The sequence below is a fragment of the Silene latifolia genome, chromosome X (genome assembly GCF_048544455.1).
Source record: "Silene latifolia isolate original U9 population chromosome X, ASM4854445v1, whole genome shotgun sequence".
NCBI lineage: Eukaryota > Viridiplantae > Streptophyta > Magnoliopsida > Caryophyllales > Caryophyllaceae > Silene > Silene latifolia.
In genome coordinates, this window is record NC_133537.1 from 130,719,425 (window position 1) to 130,739,937 (window position 20,513).

Below are 20,513 nucleotides of genomic sequence, written 5' to 3' on the forward strand. Positions count from 1 at the left end.
ATGTCTCATAAGGAGTAACTACTCACATCCTAGATAAACTGGTCATGAATGTCACCAGTTATAGGCTCTAATTCTCAGAATATATGACGTAGCTTGCCAATTTTCTAGGTCAAATCTCAAGTTCAGCAAATATGTAACGAAAACTCGTAGATATGCATTTACGATTCTACTAATAACATGTTAATCTAGCAAGGCTCAGGCAAAATAGGTGCAAATGCAAAATCATCATAGAAGTACTACCGTTCCGACTCAACCTATATGCTAAAATAAACGTGCATTTTATGGGAATTTTTGAAATTTTTCAATTTTTTGATTTTGAATTTTTGTATATATAAGTGAAAATAAATAACAATGCAAGACAAAAATGTAAACGTGAAAGTAAATGCAATGAAACATGTCAATGCAATGCAAAACCCTTCCCCAAACCAAATCATACAATGTCCCCATTGTGCAAAATCATGTAATGAAAGCAAAAGGAAATGGGATTTTGCGGTAAATAAATAAATATGACATGAAGTGGAACTCGGGAACTCACAAGACTTTAAGCGCAGCAAAAGGAAACCTCCCCAAACCAGCGTGAGCTAGGAGGTTTCGATGAGCTTGATGCTACCAATAAGGACCTGAAAAGACAATTAAAAACCACGCATAAGACCGAAGAAAATAATTTTGAAGCGTAAAAATTGTGCACAAATGAGACAATAGAAGAAATAGATAATTCGACGGAAAATAAAGTGGAGTAGAAGACTCCCTTAGGTCCGCATATCGACCAAACACAGCAGGGGAGAGGTCGTGAACGAATATAGCAAGAGAAAGTGGTCGATCGACCAAGAAGATCGATCGATCGACCAGGTGGGCGTGAACAAGTAGCTCTCGTAAACCCGCAATTGATCGATCGACCAATGGTGCCGGTCGATCGATCGCAAAACATCTCGCAGGCGTCTTATTTCTTCGTAATTGCTCAATGATTTGAGCTAACAAGCTCTAAATACCTGCAAATGCACAATAATACGCGCCCAAAATTGCGCAAAACCCAGAATAAGGTCTAGAGTACTTAAAAATCCTAAGCAACTAAAATAAAAGCAAAGTTTTCGCGCACACAAAAAGCAATAGAATTGTCTTAACAAAGCAAATAAAGAGAAGTTCGTAACGAGATTGATCAACTAATAGTTGATCAAGAAGGACCACGGTATGGCCCACTTCGTCGGCTTCTGGCTACTAGAGGTAGCCTCAATGGTGCTCATCTTATCAGTTGCACCCTTCTTAGCTTCGACAGTCGGAGAGCTCAATGGATCAACTTCGTCATCTCCCCAATCAAGGACTTCCTTGGAATCGTCGGAATCCAAATCAGACCATCTCACCTTGTCGTGGCTGGAGTGACCTGCAGCTCATCCTTCCCAAACCAGCTCCTGCATTATCTAAAACAACAGATTCTTCCTCCATTTTGCTCCCAATCTGGGGCGGAGGGGTTAACACAGCAGTAGTAATAGGGACAGGCAATTCGGGAAGCACAAAGTACGATTTCTTTTCAGAAACCGTGTTACATGTAACAGGCCACATGGGGTCCTTCTTTTTAGCAGGTTGGGCAAAAATAATAGTATGTTTCCCAACTTTGAAGGTCAAAGTTCCAGAGCCTACGTCAATGACTGCACCAGCAGTGTGCAGAAACGGCCTTCCTAGGATGATAGGTATATGGGCATCCTCAGGCATGTCAAGGACAACAAAGTCAACAGGGAAGAAAAACTTCCCTATTTGGACGGGTATGTCCTCTAGGACTCCTATAGGCTCGACCGCAGATCGGTCACCATCCGAATGTCATGTCCGTGATAGCAAACCGGGTCAACTTAAGCCTCCTAGCTAAACTCAAGGGCATGACGCTTATACTAGCCCCTAGGTCACATAATGCCTTCTCAATTGAGAAGGTACCTATTTTGCAAGGGACAGAAAAGCTGCCCGGGTCCTCTAACTTATGGGGCGCGGTGTGAGACAGATAGGAGCAAGACTCCTTGGTGAGTGCGACAGTGTGCACTGTTTCAAGTGACCGCTTTTTGGACAACAGTTGTTTCATAAATTTAGTATAAGCGGGCACTTGGTTAACTAACTCAAGGAAGGGTACCTGAACATTCAGACTACAGATAACTTTCTCAAACTTACTGAAAGATACCTGTTCCTTGGTCGGCACGAGTCTCTCCGGATATGGGGCTGTAAGGAGTACCTTAGCCCTCTCCTCCAATTCACGCGCACCGGCATCCTTGGACTTAGGCTGAAAGTCCGTCACCTTCTCTTTGTTGAAGCTTGACCCTTCCTCAGACCGTCTCAAATGAGAACCATTGACCGTCATTGGATCGAACTTCGGAGCCGGGGCTGACCCATCAGCACTCGGGTCTGCCCCCAAAATTTTCGGGACCGTGGTACCCCGAAACAAGTGGTCTCGTAGATTAGTTGGCATTAAAGGACGAAATTCTTCAGCATCAGCAGCGATCTCAGTCGATCGACCACTCTCCTCAGTCGATCGACTGAGATGTACGATTCGTAAGCTCCGTAACCCGTGCTTGATCGATCGCCCGGGTATATCGATCGATCGACCGAAATACCCGCGACGTCTTTTTCTTTGATTTGTTCGTTGAAGCTTTCTCTTGACTTGTTTCCGGCTCATCTTTTTCAATAGTGTCTTCAACCGTGGCAGGACCATCAAGGGTGGACCCGCTCCTCAAAGTGATGGCATTTAGGGTCTCCTTTTGTTCGGGTTGAGTGGGTAAGTGTCCGGGAGCTCGAGTGTTACTTTTACTAGCCAGTTGAGCAATTTGGCTCTCTAGTAACTTCATCCCGGCCTCTCTTACTTGGGACTTCTTCAGCAACAGATTCTTAAGCTCGGAAAATTCAGAATTCTGTGTTTGTTGCTGCTGCGGCACATAAGGAGGTTTCTGATATTGCTGTTGCTTTTGATGAGGAGGTACATAGGGTTTCTGCTGCGGAGGTTGAGTTGGATTCAAGACATTCTGGCTTCTCCAACTCAAGTTTGGATGGGTCGGCTCGTAGTAGGTGTTGGTCTGCCTATAGTGTTGAAAGGCAGCACAAGATTCAAAGGGACTAGGGCAGTTTTTCGAGACATGGCCCTCACCTCCACACCTTTCACAGACGAAAGGACCGTCTGACACAGCATTGACTTGGTATATCCCACCTTTAGAAGCTCCTCCTAGCTCATACTTGTCAAATCTCGCGGTGAGAGCCTCAAGTGCAGCAACAGAGGAAGATTCAGCAGCTCTCCTCTGGTTCCCTCTCGAATTCCCATACTCGGCCTTGTGGGTAGCTAGATCGTCAATGATCTTCCACCCCTTGGTTGCTCCCAAATTTTCAGCGAATCTTCCATTGGTGCAAAGCATCCAAAATGGCTCTCGATCATCGTACAGCCCATTGTAGAAATGATTGCACAAACTCCACTTTTCGAACCCATGGTGCGGTATGGTTCGCACCAACTTCTTGAATCGGACCCATGCTTCATGGAAATTCTCATCTGGCCCTTGTTTAAAGCCCGTGATTTGAGCTCTAATAGCGATCGTCCTTGAAGAAAGAGAAGTACTTCTTGTAGAATGCTAATGCCAATGTATTCCAATCGTGATCCTTGAACGGCTCGGTCCGGATCTCTATACCACTCCCTTGCAAAGATCGCGAAGGGAGAAGATGAACATAGTCTCCTTGATCGATCTTGGGTCACGCCGGTGGTGGGGGTATGGAACAGCGATGAGTCAATAAAGGTCTCCATATGTTTATTTGCATCTTCATTTGCAGCTCCCCCAAACCGGTTTCTCTCAACCATAGTGATGTAGGCAGGCTTTGGTTCGAATTTCTGGCATCTCCGGTAATTCGAACCCCTTGTATAAGTTATCTACTGTCGGCTCGAGAATAACTAGCTATACTTGCTTCCTCGGCCATGACCGGAATTTAGGAGAAGTAACTGTCTCGGCTGAAGAAGTGGAAACGGGTGAAGACTTTGGGTCTTCTTCGAACAGATCATTCTCGTAATAGCTTGACAGAGTACTCAGCTCTTCCTCTGTCGGTAATACCCTTTGTGTTCGTCTCAACTCGCGCAAGGATCTTTTAAGCTCAGGGTTCAACGGTACTAGTTCACCACCCTGTGACCTGCGCATAAGAAGAAACTACAAAAAGAATATAAGAAAAGTTTAAGGAACGGATGTCCCTTAAACTAAGAAAGACTAAAAATAAAAACAACTAAAATTAGGACTATTGCCTCCCCGGCAACGGCGCCAAAATTTGATACCCGTCGTTGTGAGTACCAAAGATAAAATTTATAATTCCTATTAGGACTAACCTAGGCTACTGGTAACAGGGTCGAACCACAAGGAGGCAGTTGTAAATTTTAGTTGATTTATGTTCAGTCCGAGGTAACTATTGTGGGGGTTGAATTGAATTGGTCTACAGCTAAAGGTGAACAAAGATAATAAACTAAATAAACGATTTAAACAGATAAAAGAAGGGTACTAGGATGGTCGGCTCATTATAGCTTCGGCGGCAGCAAACTAAGTCGGTCTGAATCAAACACAGGTAAGGCGGGAAATAAAGAGGTCCTCTTGGTCCACTCTTAACAAATAGCATCTCTCGATCTCACTATAGGTCCCTAATGTCACTAATACTGACTCTCGTCCTGAAAAGTGACTAACGGTCTAAACTATACCTATCTTTCGATCTTAGCACAGTCTAGTCGATTTAATTGATGGTCTAATAACCTCCCCTACCTTTCGATCTAATGGGTCAGTCACGAAATAGGTATATAACTAGTCGCATGCATTCGATTCGTTAAATACAAGATTAAAACAATTAAAACGAATATAAAACCCTACGAGGTCAGTCGATCGACTGCCAATGTCAGTCGATCGACCAACACGCGAGACAGTCCTTTCTAATCTAATGCCGCCTATGCCATAAATCGCCTACATCCTAGCACTAAAGAATTAGCTACTCATGATGAAAGTAATAACAACAATAAAACTAACAGCAATTACTGAATTCATGCTTAAAGTAAATAACAAATAGCGATAAAACGATAAATGGCTTTGGGATACTAATCTAGCAAATCTTATACTAATGAAGAAACTAAAACAATAAAATGGAATTAGGGCAGAAGGAATACCGAGATTCAGAGGAACGATTAAGAACAAGAACAGAAAATTCAATGCTAACCGATGTTCCAAACCCTAATTACTTGAATAAACTAAAACTGAAAGTACTGTATTGTGATAAAAACTTGGATAGAAAACTGATGTATAAACTTGATTGTTTATGTTACGTTATATAGCAATCAACGTAACACCTTATTTCCTAAACCTAAACTTCACGGGCTTCAAGATTCACAGTCTTTTAATTTACGTCTGGAATAGCGATCTGGTTGATCGACTGACAAGGCTGGTCGATCGACTGCTCCTCAGCAAACAATAACTTCTGGAACCCGAACATTGGTCGATCGACTGAAGGTGACGGTCGATTGACCGGATGAGCTGCTACTTGACTTCTTTTAACTCGTGGACTTGTCTTTTGGGCCTTGAATTGCGCACCAAGCTCGTTCCTTAAGCAATTCCTTTACGTCATTTGCAATGCAGATTACTCGGGGACGGATTTGGCTTGATTTCCCGTTGAATTCTCCACATTTCTGCAATAATGTACAAAATACGGAAGTAGACGGAAATAGGGAGAAATGTAGCATAAACTACAAGAATGAGCTCTGAAATGCGTGTAAAATGGGATGTAAAACATCATATAAATAACACGCATCAAACTTCCCCAAACCAAACCCTTGCTTGTCCCCAAGCAAGAACTAGACTCGATCTAATGACCTAATGGAACGAGTTCAATCTCAGAGCGAAATGCAAACTGTTAAGCCTAAACCGATTTAATGCACAACCAACAATCAATTAGTAATGCGAATCATGCAAACGAGTTATAAAGTCGTTAAAGATTTGCTGAACCGTCAACTGTACAGACTTATCAAATTGGATTCTCACGGGTCGCTCAAATCACTCAATAAGCACAGGTGATATAATGTATAAGATAGAAAGAAGTAATTTTGTAGTGACTCTCACCTAACTACGACCTATGAAAACATGCCTGCAGTAAAATATGAAAATGACCTCTACGACCGTACATACGCATTCCAACCAAACAGATGACCAATGACACATGCCGAGGTATATATGGGATATGTGAGGTATGGGTAAGAAGAGGCAAAACATTTTATGGTAAAGTGGAGGTACAGGTGATCAAGCTAGTACCAAAACGGAACCAAGTGGCAACATCCAGCTTCTTGCTCATAAACAAACGAAGCAGTGCTATAGCAAGCACAAAACTCACAATCTCCAAACTATCAAATCAATAAACTCCCCATAGGATATAAATGAAACATGGATGCAAAAATCGCCAAAAGATAAGGATTAACTTATGCGAATTGATCTCTTTTCTCGAATCTCAGTCGATCGACCATGTGTGGCAGTCGATCGACTCATTTGAACAGTACATAACCCTTTTTTTTTTCTTTTTCGAATCATTTTTTTTCATTTTTTTTTCTTTTTTCTTTTGTTTCTTTATTTCTTCTTTATACTTCTTTCCTTCCTCCTTTTCATCCTCCCAACAACATCTCAAAAGAGCATATGCTACCAAAAACGAAGTAACAATCCCGAAAACTAAACTACTAGCTTGACAAGGGCAGGCTAAATGTAGGATGTAGTGATGGGACAAAAAAGGCTATTTTTGGCAGTGTGGAGCTTATGGGCAAAATGAGAAAAGGGAAACCTCTACCACATGTGTCAACAAACCACAGACCGAATGCATACAGGTATTAAGTAGATCAAATTCATATTCATGCAAATTAATGTAACATGTCTCATAAGGAGTAACTACTCACATCCTAGATAAACTGGTCATGAATGTCACCAGTTATAGGCTCTAATTCTCAGAATATATGACGTAGCTTGCCAATTTTCTAGGTCAAATCTCAAGTTCAGCAAATATGTAATGAAAACTCGTAGATATGCATTTACGATTCTACTAATAACATGTTAATCTAGCAAAGCTCAGGCAAAACAGGTGCAAATGCAAAATCATCATAGAAGTACTACCGTTCCGACTCAACCTATATGCTAAAATAAACGTGCATTTTATGGGAATTTTTGAAATTTTTCAATTTTTTGATTTTGAATTTTTGTATATATAAGTGAAAATAAATAACAATGCAAGACAAAAATGTAAACGTGAAACAGAAATGCAATGAAACATGTCAATGCAATGCAAAACCCTTCCCCAAACCAAATCATACAATGTCCCCATTGTGCAAAATCATGTAATGAAAGCAAAAGGAAATGGGATTTTGCGGTAAATAAATAAATATGACATGAAGTGGAACTCGGGAACTCACAAGACTTTAAGCGCAGCAAAAGGAAACCTCCTCAAACCAGCGTGAGCTAGGAGGTTTCAATAGCCAGCAGTGCTACCAATAAAGACCTGAAAAGACAATTAAAAATCACGCATAAGACCGAAGAAAATAATTTTGAAGCGTAAAAATTGTGCACAAATGAGACAATAGAAGAAATAGATAATTCGACGGAAAATAAAGTGGAGTAGAAGACTCCCTTAGGTCCGCATATCGACGAAACACAGCAGGGGAGAGGTCGTGAACGAATATAGCAGCAGCAGTGGTCGATCGACCAAGAAGATCAGTCGATCAACCAGGTGGGCGTGAACAGTAGCTCCTGTAAACCTGCAATTCAGTCGATCGACCAATGGTGCCAGTCGATCGACTGAAAACACTGCTGCAACGTCTTATTTCTTCGTAATTGCTCAATGATTTGAGCTAACAAGCTCTAAATACCTGCAAATGCACAATAATACGCGCCCAAAATTGCGCAAAACCCAGAATAAGGTCTAGAGTACTTAAAAATCCTAAGAAACTAAAATAAAAGCGAAGTTTTCGCGCACACAAAAAGCAATAGAATTGTCTTAACAAAGCAAATAAAGAGAAGTTCGTAACGAGATTGATCAACTAATAGTTGATCAAGAAGGACCACGGTATGGCCCACTTCGTCGGCTTCTGGCTACTAGAGGTAGCCTCAATGGTGCTCATCTTATCAGTTGCACCCTTCTTAGCTTCGACAGTCGGAGAGCTCAATGGATCAACTTCGTCATCTCCCCAATCAAGGACTTCCTTGGAATCGTCGGAATCCAAATCAGACCATCTCACCTTAGCTGGCTCACCTTCCACTTCCTCATCGGTCCCATAGCTTAGGCATCCAAGACCTCCTCTTTGAATGATAGGCTTTGTCGTGGCTGGAGTGACCTGCAGCTCATCCTTCCCCAAACCAGCTCCTGCATTATCTAAAACAACAGATTCTTCCTCCATTTTGATCCCAATCTGGGGCGGAGGGGTTAACACAGCAGTAGTAATAGGGACAGGCAATTCGGGAAGCACAAAGTACGATTTCTTTTCAGAAACCGTGTTACATGTAATAGGCCACATGGGGTCCTTCTTTTTAGCAGGTTGGGCAAAAATAATAGCATGTTTCCCAACTTTGAAGGTCAAAGTTCCAGAGCCTACGTCAATGACTGCACCAGCAGTGTGCAGAAACGGCCTTCCTAGGATGATAGGTATATGGGCATCCTAAGGCATGTCAAGGACAACAAAGTCAACAGGGAAGAAAAACTTCCCTATTTGGACGGGTATGTCCTCTAGGACTCCTATAGGCTCGACCGCAGATCGGTCAGCCATCTGAACTGTCATGTCTGTGATAGCAAACTGGGTCAACTTAAGCCTCCTAGCTAAACTCAAGGACATGACGCTTATACTAGCCCCTTGGTCACATAATGCCTTCTCAATTGAGAAGGTACCTATTTTGCAAGGGACAGAAAAGCTGCCCGGGTCCTCTAACTTATGGGGCGCGGTGTGAGACAGATAGGAGCAAGACTCCTTGGTGAGTGCGACAGTGTGCACTGTTTCAAGTGACCGCTTTTTGGACAACAGTTGTTTCATAAATTTAGTATAAGCGGGCACTTGGTTAACTAACTTAAGGAAGGGTACCTGAACATTCGGACTACGGATAACTTTCTCGGACTTACCGAAAGATACTGTTCCTTGGTCCGCACGAGTCTCTCCGGATATGGGGCTGTAAGGAGTACCTTAGCCCTCTCCTCCAATTCACGCGCACCGGCATCCTTGGACTTAGGCTGAAAGTCCGTCACCTTCTCTTTGTTGAAGCTTGACCCTTCCTCAGACCGTCTCAAATGAGAACCATTGACCGTCATTGGATCGAACTTCGGAGCCGGGGCTGACCCATCAGCACTCGGGTCTGCCCCCAAAATTTTCGGGACCGTGGTACCCCGAAACAAGTGGTCTCGTAGATTAGTTGGCATTAAAGGACGAAATTCTTCAAAGATCGCAGCCGATCTCGTCGATCGACCACTCTCGTCGATCGATCGACCGAGATGTACAGATTTAAGCTCTGTAACCCGTGCTTGATCGATCGATCGGGTATATCGATCGATCGACCGAAATACCCTGGCGACGTCTTTTTCTTTGATTTGTTCGTTGAAGCTTTCTCTTGACTTGTTTCCGGCTCATCTTTTTCAACATGATGTCTTCAACCATGGCGGGACCATCAAGGGTGGACCCGCTCCTCAAAGTGATGGCATTTAGGGTCTCCTTTTGTTCGGGTTGAGTGGGTAAGTGTCCGGGAGCTCGAGTGTTACTTTTACTAGCCAGTTGAGCAATTTGGCTCTCTAGTAACTTCATCCCGGCCTCTCTTGCTTGGGACTCCTTGACAATGATTCTTAAGCTCGGAAAATTCAGAATTCTGTGTTTGTTCTTTCGCTGCGGCACATAAGGAGGTTTCGATATTCTTTGTTGCTTTTGATGAGGAGGTACATAGGGTTTTCTATCTGCGGAGGTTGAGTTGGATTCAAGACATTCGGCTTCTCCAACTCAAGTTTGGATGGGTCGGCTCGTAGTAGGTGTTGGTCTGCCTATAGTGTTGAAAGGCGAAAGACAAGATTCAAAGGGACTAGGGCGTTTTTGAGACATGGCCCTCACCTCCACACCTTTCACAGACGAAAGAACCGTCGACAAAGCATTGACTTGGTATATCCCACCTTTAGAAGCTCCTCCTAGCTCATACTTGTCAAATCTCGCGGTGAGAGCCTCAAGTGCAAAGAACAGAGGAAGATTTAGCAGCTGACTCTCCTCCGGTTCCCTATCGAATTCCCATACTCGGCCTTGTGGGTAGCTAGATCGTCAATGATCTTCCACCCCTTGGTTGCTCCCAAATTTTCAGCGAATCTTCCATTGGTCGCAAAGCATCCAAAATGGCTCTCCGATCATCGTATGACCCATTGTAGAAATGATTGCACAAACTCCACTTTTCGAACCCATGGTGCGGTATGGTTCGCACCAACTTCTTGAATCGGACCCATGCTTCATGGAAATTCTCATCTGGCCCTTGTTTAAAGCCCGTGATTTGAGCTCTAATAGCGATCGTCCTTGAAGAGAGAAGTACTTCTTGTAGAACGCTAATGCCAATGTATTCCAATCGGTGATCCCTTGAACGGCTCGGTCCCAGATCTCTATACCACTCCCTTGCAAAGATCGCGAAGGGAGAAGATGAACATAGTCTCCTTGATCGATCTTGGGTCACGCCCGGTGGTGGGGGTATGGAATAGCGATGAGTCAATAAAGGTCTCCATATGTTTAGCCGCATCTTCATTTCGGCTCCCCAAACCGGTTTCTCTCAACCATAGTGATGTAGGCAGGCTTTGGTTCGAATTTCTGGCATCTCCGGTAATTCGAACCCCTTGTATAAGTTATCATTTGTCGGCTCAGAATAACTAGCTATACTTGCTTCCTCGGCCATGACTGGAATTTCCGGAGAAGTAACTGTCTCGGCTGAAGAAGTGGAAACGGGTGAAGACTGTGGGTCTTCTTCGAACAGATCGTTCTCGTAATAGCTTGACAGAGTACTCAGCTCTTCCTCTGTCGGTAATACCCTTTGTGTTCGTCTCAACCCGTCGTTGTGAGTACCAAAGATAAAATTTATAATTCCTATTAGGACTAACCTAGGCTAGTGGTAACGGTGGTCGAACCACAAGGAGGCGTTTGTAAATTTTAGTTGATTTATGTTGATCGAGGTAACTATTGTGGGGGTTGAATTGAATTGGTCTACAGCTAAAGGTGAACAAAGATAATAAACTAAATAAACGATTTAAACAGATAAAAGAAGGGTACTAGGATGGTCGGCTCATTATAGCTTCGGCGGCAAACAAACTAAGTCGGTCTGAATCAAACACGAGTAAGGCGGGAAATAAAGAGGTCCTCTTGGTCCACTCTTAACAAATAGCATCTCTCGATCTCACTATAGGTCCCTAATGTCACTAATACTGACTCTCGTCCTGAAAAGTGACTAACGGTCTAAACTATACCTATCTTTCGATCTTAACACAGTCTAGTCGATTTAATTGATGGTCTAATAACCTCCCCTACCTTTCGATCTAATGGGTCAGTCACGAAATAGGTATCTAACTAGTCGCATGCATTCGATTCGTTAAATACAAGATTAAAACAATTAAAACGAATATAAAACCCTACGAGGTCAGTCGATCGACTGGCAATGTCAGTCGATCGACCAACACGCGAGACAGTCCTTTCTAATCTAATGCCGCCTATGCCATAAATCGCCTACATCCTAGCACTAAAGAATTAGCTACTCATGATGAAAGTAATAACAACAATAAAACTAACAGCAATTACTGAATTCATGCTTAAAGTAAATAACAAATAGCGATAAAATGATAAATGGCTTTGGGATACTAATCTAGCAAATCTTATACTAATGAAGAAACTAAAACAATACAATGGAATTAGGGCAGAAGGAATACCGAGATTCAGAGGAACGATTAAGAACAAGAACAGAAAATTCAATGCTAACCGATGTTCCAAACCCTAATTACTTGAATAAACTAAAACGGAAAGTACTGTATTGTGATAAAAACTTGGATAGAAAACTGATGTATAAACTTGATTGTTTATGTTACGTTATATAGCAATTAACGTAACACCTTATTTCCTAAACCTAAACTTCACGGGTTTCAAGATTCAAAGTCTTTTAATTTACGTCTGGAATAGCGATCTGGTCGATCGACTGACAAGGCTGGTCGATCGACTGCTCCTCAGCAAACAATAGCTTCTGGAACCCGAACATTGGTCGATCGACTGAAGGTGACGGTCGATCGACCGGATGAGCTGCTACTTGACTTCTTTTAACTCGTGGACTTGTCTTTTGGGCCTTGAATTGCGCACCAAGCTCGTTTCTTAAGCAATTCCTTTATGTCATTTGCAATGCAGATTACTCGGGGACGGATTTGGCTTGATTTCCCGTTGAATTCTCCACATTTCTGCAATAATGTACAAAATACGGAAGTAGACGGAAATAGGGAGAAATGTAGCATAAACTACAAGAATGAGCTCTGAAATGCGTGTAAAATGGGATGTAAAACATCATATAAATAACACGCATCATTTATTATGTGAGGTGTTTTAGTCGACACCTTAGTTTTGACAAGTTGTAGACTCGTCGAGCTTTATTTGTTGTTGAAATTGTAATCCCTCCCATTACTAATTAAATAAGAGGATTGCTCGTGTCGAAAATTGTGAACGCTTGTTTATTCCATCCATTTTGTAAAGGCAATTCGGTTTGAATCGTCCTAAACATTTGGACTTTGGGAAAGGGGATTTTTGTAGGAAGGGAGAAAGGCTCTTTTTTGTATTTTGTGGGAAAGGGAATTTTTTTTTCCTTTCTTTTTTTTTTCTTGAAAGTTGATATGGGTGATTTTTTGTATGTGGGTAAACATAAAGGAATTTTTTTTTGATGGGGATGTATTTTTTTATTAAGGGTATGGTTGTATCCTTCTCATGTAAGAAAGGGCTGCCTACGTATCCACCTGAAGAGGTGAAATCAAATCATGATCGTAGTTTAGGATGTTTTGTAAATTTGAGTGGGTTTTGTGGTTGTATCCCTCATGTATAAGAGGGACTGCCTACGTATCCACCTGAAAAGGTGAAATCAAACCATGCTCGTAGTTTAGGGGTGTTTTGTGAATTTGATTGGGTTTTGTGGTTGTATCCCTCATGTATAAGAGGGACTGCCTAGGTATCCACCTGAAGAGGTGAAATCAAACCATGCTCGTAGTTCAGGGGTTTGTGAATTTTATTGGGTTTTGTGGTTATATCCCTCATGTATAAGAGGGACTGCCTACGTATCCACCTGAAGAGGTGAAATCAAACCATGCTCGTAGTTCAGGGGTTTGTGAATTTTATTGGGTTTTGTGGTTATATCCCTCATGTATAAGAGGGACTGCCTACGTATCCACCTGAAGAGGTGAAATCAAACCATGCTCGTAGTTCAGGGGTTTTTGTTTTAGTTCAAATGGATGTTGCCTTTGACAGATTAAAGGACATTTGAAACGGGCAAAGTGCCGCAACTTAGACTCAATAAAACATGCAATTTCAAATCAGAACGCGTTGAGGAACTTGACTTGAAAAGGGTTGAGGTGATCGTTAGTTATAAAACTAGAGTTAAGTCGTTGGTTGCTATAGTTCAAAGTTAGTATTTCTTGAGTTGGTCCAGGTTGGTCGAGTTTGTAAAATCCTCCCCATCTAGGTCACTCAGTCTCACTACGCCCCCCGAAAGTATTTTCTTGACCAGGTATGGCCCGGCCCAGTTGGGTTTGAATTTTCCCCTCGGATCGATGGGTAATGGTGCTCGAACCGACTTGAGGACCAAGTCGCTCTCCTTGATGTTCCTGGGTTTGACCTTCTTGTTGAATGCCCTTTGTATACGTCGTTGGTACAGCTGGACGTTGTGCAAGGCATTGAGCCGTCGTTCGTCTAGAAGTGTGAGTTGTTCATACCTTCGACAGGTCCATTCCGCCTCAGGGACTTGACTCTCCAGCGGGATGCGTAGAGATGGGACCTCTAACTCTACCAGTTGAACCACCTCCATACCGTATGCTAGGTAGAATGGTGTGGCGCCAGTCGGTGTTCGAATGGAGGTTCGGTATCCCCAGAGTGCGAATGGGAGTTTGCTCGGCCAATCGTGGTTGTTCTCTTGAATTTTCTTGATAATGGTGACAAGAGTTTTGTTAGCTGCCTCCACCGCTCCGTTGGTTTGGGGACGGTAGGGGGATGATGTGGGATTTATCTGTATGCATCCCTTTAACTTTAAGTATTATAACGAATATATTGTGATGATAACTAGTCATAAAATAAATTGCATAAACAAAATCATAGATGAATAAGAAATAACCTTCAGTCCTAGCAAAATCGGCCTAAGAACAATATCGCAATGATATTCACCTATCAGTTGCACCCAAGACGATATGAGATATGTCCTTGCTTCTTGCTAGAATCGATCCCCAAATTTTCTGTAAAATTAAATAGGGTTTTTGTGTTTTTGTGTTTTGATGAGAGAGGCAAGAATGAGTTAGAAAATTAGGTTAGAAAAATTCTCCCCTTCACTCCCTTTAAACCGTGTATCAGGAGTGATGAGGGTCGATTTTTTCTTTTTATTTTTCTGGCCCATATCACCGAATGATACGAGGAGCTTTCTTCTTATTTCGGTTTTGTCAACCTACCAAAATAATTTGGTAGTTTACAAAATGTATACAATTAGTGTTTTATTTATAAATTGCCATTTATATTATTCCGGATTAATAAGTCTACATACAACAGCTTGCAGTCGATATATTAATGCATGTTTGTAATAATTTATAATGACAATATCGTATAATATATACTTTAATTATAAATATCGCATATTTACAATTAGCTAATTAAATATAACCGATTACATTTAATTACGAATTAACATATTAATTCGTCCAAGCTAACATTATATACATTAATTAAATATAACTTATTATATTCAATTTACGAATTGACAGTTAATTCGTCTCAGCTAATATTATTTAATCGGCATTAAATAATCGTCTCATCAACACGTTGACTAATGTTTAGTCATATAAGGCATCAATGTGATTACATTTCCATAACCACATCTCTTAAACACATCCTTTAGGTGTGACTTTTAGGGACCAGTTGATCACCGCCATCAGTATGATAATAACGTCAAACTTTCTAGCAAGCCAACCGTTATTAGGTAATCGTTAATCAACTGATTAAATACGTAGTATACCCTTGTGAACCTTTAAGAGATTTACAAATGTTATCACACTAATTTGTGGAGGACACAAGCTCCAACAAACTCCCACTTGTCCTCACAAGTGTATGTGCGATAAACCGATTCTCATATCCTAAAATTTCTCCCACTCATTGTAAAACAATTTGCAAAATCTGTATTCACAAAGGTCGTATTTTACAAGTGATCTGTATCAAGAGTGGTTTCCCCGACTAGAGAGTAACTTAACTGATAAACGAATCATTATTCGAGCATGGCCATGCATTTCAGTTACAACTCCTCGAGTGGCCCTGAGAAATAACTATGGTTGGATATTTTTCTCAACTCGAATCCTGCAGATGTAAACACAGTATGAAATGACCCAGAAAAAATCTACTTAGCCTCCAGTTACGACAGACCGTGAGAAAGAAACCAAAGTCACCCAAAAACTGCCTTAATCTCAAGAGACAGTCAATAGTCAAAAGAATCGACTCTAGGAACACAATGGATGTCCTATCCACGACCTGGCATCGAATGTTTTTAAACATTTAGGACTCCATTACGTTGTCACAAAAATTTGTCCTACGAGGTATCATTATAATCTCGCATCTGTGATCGATCAGTCAACCGATTGACTTATGGCTCGTTAAACCCACCATCAATCGACTGCACAATATAATAGCCAGAGTTATCAGCTCATTAAGGCTATTACGGACCAAACAAAATATAATGTAATTCAGTTCACTTTGTGGCGTTCAATATTGTCAGTACAATCCACATGAAAAACAAAATATAATAAAAACGATGAAGTTATAAATAGTATATGAAAAAGATAATGTATCAAATCCATAATCAACTACTACAACTCAGGAACATGTTTAATTCCCATGGAAATAACATGCCCTTCATGCTTATCAAAATTCAACGGTTTAGTGAGAGGGTCCGCGATGTTATCATCCGAAGCTATCTTGTCAATCACTATCTCTTCTTGCTCCACGTAATCACGGATAAGGTGAGCTTTCCGATGTACATGTCTAGATTTGTTGCTAGACTTTGGCTCCTTAGCCTGGAAGATGGCACCTCTATTGTCACAATAAATGGTGATGGGGTCATTCGAACTAGGAACTATCGTAAGTCCTTGTAAGAATTGACGCATCCATATCACTTCCTTAGCTGCTTCCGAAGCGGTATAGTACTCGGATTCAGTGGTAGAATCTGCTACAACACTCTGTTTGGAACTCTTCCAGCTGACCGCAACACCATTAAGAGTGAAGACGAACCCGGACTGAGATTTTGAATCATCTCAATCCGTTTAGAAGCTAGCATCTGCGTAACCGATTGCGCATAGCTTAGTATCGCCTCCATAAGTCAATACCCTATCCTTAGTCCTCTGTAGGTACTTGAGGATATTTTTAACAGCTATCCAGTGTGTTTCACCTGGATTCTTTTGGTACCGACTCGTCATACTCAATGCATATGCCACGTCTGGACGTGTGCATATCATGGCATACATGATTGATCCTATTGCAGATGCATAAGGAACACGACTCATGCGCTCAATCCCTTCAGGCGTCGTGGGTGACTGAGACTTGCTCAACTGCATCCCAGACGTCATTGGAAGGTTCCCCTTCTTGGAGTTGGTCATGCTGAACTTCTCAAGAATCTTATCCAAATAAGACTCCTGACTAAGTGATAACGTCCGTCGTGATCTATCTCGGTAGATACGGATTCCCAAAATACGTTGTGCCTCACCCAGATCTTTCATCTGGAAATGGTACTTCAACCATCCTTTAACCGAAGATAAGAGAGGAATGCCATTCCCAATCAAGATTATGTCATCGACATACAATCTCAAGAAAACAATCTTGCTCCCACTAGACTTGATATATAAGCATAGTTCCTCGACTGATCGAGTGAAACCATACTCTTTTATCACCTGGTCGAAACGATGATTCCAACTCCGAGAAGCTTGCTTAAGTCCATAAATGGAGCGCTTAAGCTTGCATACTTTCTTAGGATATTCAGGATCTATGAAACCTTCGGGTTGCACCATGTACAACTCTTCCTCAAAATAACCGTTTAAGAAGGCGGTTTTCACATCCATTTGCCAAATTTCATAGTCATGAAATGCGGCAATCGTTAATATTATCCGAATGGAACGTAGCATGACTACAGGTGCAAAAATCTCATCATAATGCAATCCGTGCACTTGAGTGAAACCTTTTGCCACTAGTCGTGCCTTATAGGTATCTGGTTGCGCGTCTACAGAAAGCTTTTTTTTGTAAAGCCATTTGCACTGTAGAGGTTTTACCTTATTAGGTAAATCAACGAGATCCCATACGTCATTCTTATACATGGAGTCCATCTCGGATTGCATGGCTTCAAGCCATAGCTTTGAGTCGGAACAGGTCATAACACCTTTATTGGTAGCGGGTTCATTACTCTCTAGGAGTAAAACGTCATTCTCCTCGACCATACCAATGTATCTGTCCGGAGGATGAGAGACTCTACCCGACCTCCTAGGTTCCTCAGGAATATTAACCGTATCATCAGTTGGAGGAACAACTTCCTCCATCTGTTTCTTGGTTGTTGGTTCTGGAATCTCCGACAGCTCGAAGGTTCTATTACTTGTCTTGTTCTCGAGAAATTCTTTCTCTAAGAACGTCGCACTAGCCGCAACAAAAACAAGATGTTCGGTAGGCGAATAGAAGTAATGACCAAATGTTCCTTTTGGATAACCTATAAAGTATGTCTTGACCGATCGCGGGCCAAGCTTATCCTCGTATCTCCACTTGACATAAGCCTCGCAGCCCCAAACCCGACTAAAGTACAAGTTAGGGACCGTTCCCTTCCACATTTCATATGGAGTCTTGTCAACAACTTTAGTCGGACTTCGGTTAAGTATAAGAGCAGCTGACAAAAGAGCAAAGCCCCATAATGAATCACGTACTACCGTGTGACTCATCATGGATCGAACCATATCAAGCAAGGTTCGATTTCTCCGTTCGGACACACCATTTAATTGAGGTGTTCCAGGTGGAGTTAACTGCAAAACGATTCCACAGTCTTTGAGGTGTTGATCAAACTCATTTGAAAGATATTCGCCACCCCGATCTGAACGGAGTGTTTTAACCTTTCTACCCAGTTGGTTCTCAACCCTGTTCTGGTATTCCTTGAATTTCTCAAAGGACTCACTTTTGTGCTTCATTAAGTAGACATATCCGTATCTACTAAAATCGTCCGTGATAGTGATAAAATATCTATAGCCATCTCTAGCGGTAATTGACATAGGTCCACAAACATCTGTATATATGAGTCTTAATAGGTCACTAGCGCGCATTCCAACATCTTTGAAGGAAATTCGAGTCATTTTGCCAATGAGACATGATTCACACGTGCCATATGTAGAAAATTCGAATGCGGGAATAGTCCCATTATCAACGAGTGTCTTTACGCGTTTCTCATTTATGTGTCCCATTCGACAATGCCATAGATAGGTTTGATCTTTGTCACCAACCTTTAATTTCTTATTATTCACGTGTAATACTTCCGTGGTTTGATCTAAGATGTAAATTCCATTCATGGAAACCGCTTTGCCATAAATCATTTCATTGAAAGAGAAAATACAGCTATTATCCTTTATTAAAAATGAAAATCCGTCTTTATAAAGTACGGAAACTGAAATAATGTTCTTAGACAAACTGGGTACATAGTAACAGTTATTTAAAAATAACTCAAAACCACTAGGGAGTTGGATTACATATGTTCCCTTCGAGACAGCAGCAACTCTGGATCCATTCCTGACTCGCAGGTCCACATCACCCTTTCCGAGAGGTGTGATGTTTTTTAGGCCCTGCAAATGATTACACAGATGAGAACCACAACTAGTATCAAGTACCCAAGTTCCGAAACTTGCATGGTTAATGTCAATCATATGAATATAAGATGACATACCAACAAGAACGACGCGGCCTGCTTTGATGTCCTCACAGTACACGGGACAGTTCCTCCTCCAATGTCCAGTCTTGTGACAATGGTGGCAATCAATGTCACCGCCCTTGCTCTTTGCCTTGCCCTGTGAGCCACTAGTCTCACCAGGCCCACTCTTACCGTTTCCTGGTGATCCGGTTGATGTCGTCACTCATCCAATCAAACACATTTATAATACTCAACAAACAACTAGTTAGCGGTAAGTCGAGGTCGATCCATGGGACGGTGTGCTTTGGGTTCTAAGTCTATCTATCTCAATTTATGCTAGTGTCACAATTTATTTGGATTTGTAGTTGTGTTCTAACTAATAAAAGCAATAGAGTAAAACAAGCAATGAAAGGGAGGATGTAAACAATTGATTAAAGGTGCTAGGATATCATGGGGTCATAGGGGATTCATGGTGTTGATCATACAAACATGTTTACAATTATATGCAAGCAATTAGTGTTGTGGAGGAACCGAGTTGGGTTATGTCTTACAATTCATAGGAAGAGTTGGGTCCCGGAGCCGAATCGATTAGATTGTACAACACCTACAAGTCGACTTACTTTCCTCCTATTCAACTTCTATGCATGGTCTAACAAGACTCGAGTTGGGTTATATCTTACAAGTTAAGTTGAGTAGATAAGAGATGGTTGTAAATGCAAGGATTCATAGGCTTAGCATTTCATCAAACATAACATGTGCATAAAGTTGACATCACAACAAGCAAGCAATTTTTATTATGAAAACATATTAGATTAAGCATGAATCAATCCCATGTTGGTTTTCCCTAATTACCCACTAATCCTAGCTAAGTAACTACTCACTCATGATCAAGTTTAACATGTTAATAAGGTTGTCAATCATACTAACAAAGCCAAACATGATGAACAAGTAAGAAAGATTAACAATAATTAAAACAAGGATTAAGAGGATTATACCTATGGAGATTCCAAAATAATGCAAAGAATAATAGAAGAAACTTGATGATTGATGGAAGGTTGTCAATCTCCCAATAATAACCCAATAATCTTCAATTACCCAAAAATAAACTTGAATAATAAACTTGAACAACAATTTAAAGAGAGATTAATGTATAATTTGTGGAAAGATTAAAGAGTAATCTATTCTAATCTACTCCTAATCTAATCTAAGAGAGTTCCCTCCTAAAAACCACACACTTATTGATTTACAAAATGGGATATTTATAGTGGAAATTAGGTGGATGCATTTAGGGTTAACTAAGGCTAAAATAGTAATTACACTTTTTAAATGGAGCAGGGAGGAGCCGGTATTTCTCGAAGGAAGGGCTTCTTTCTTTGT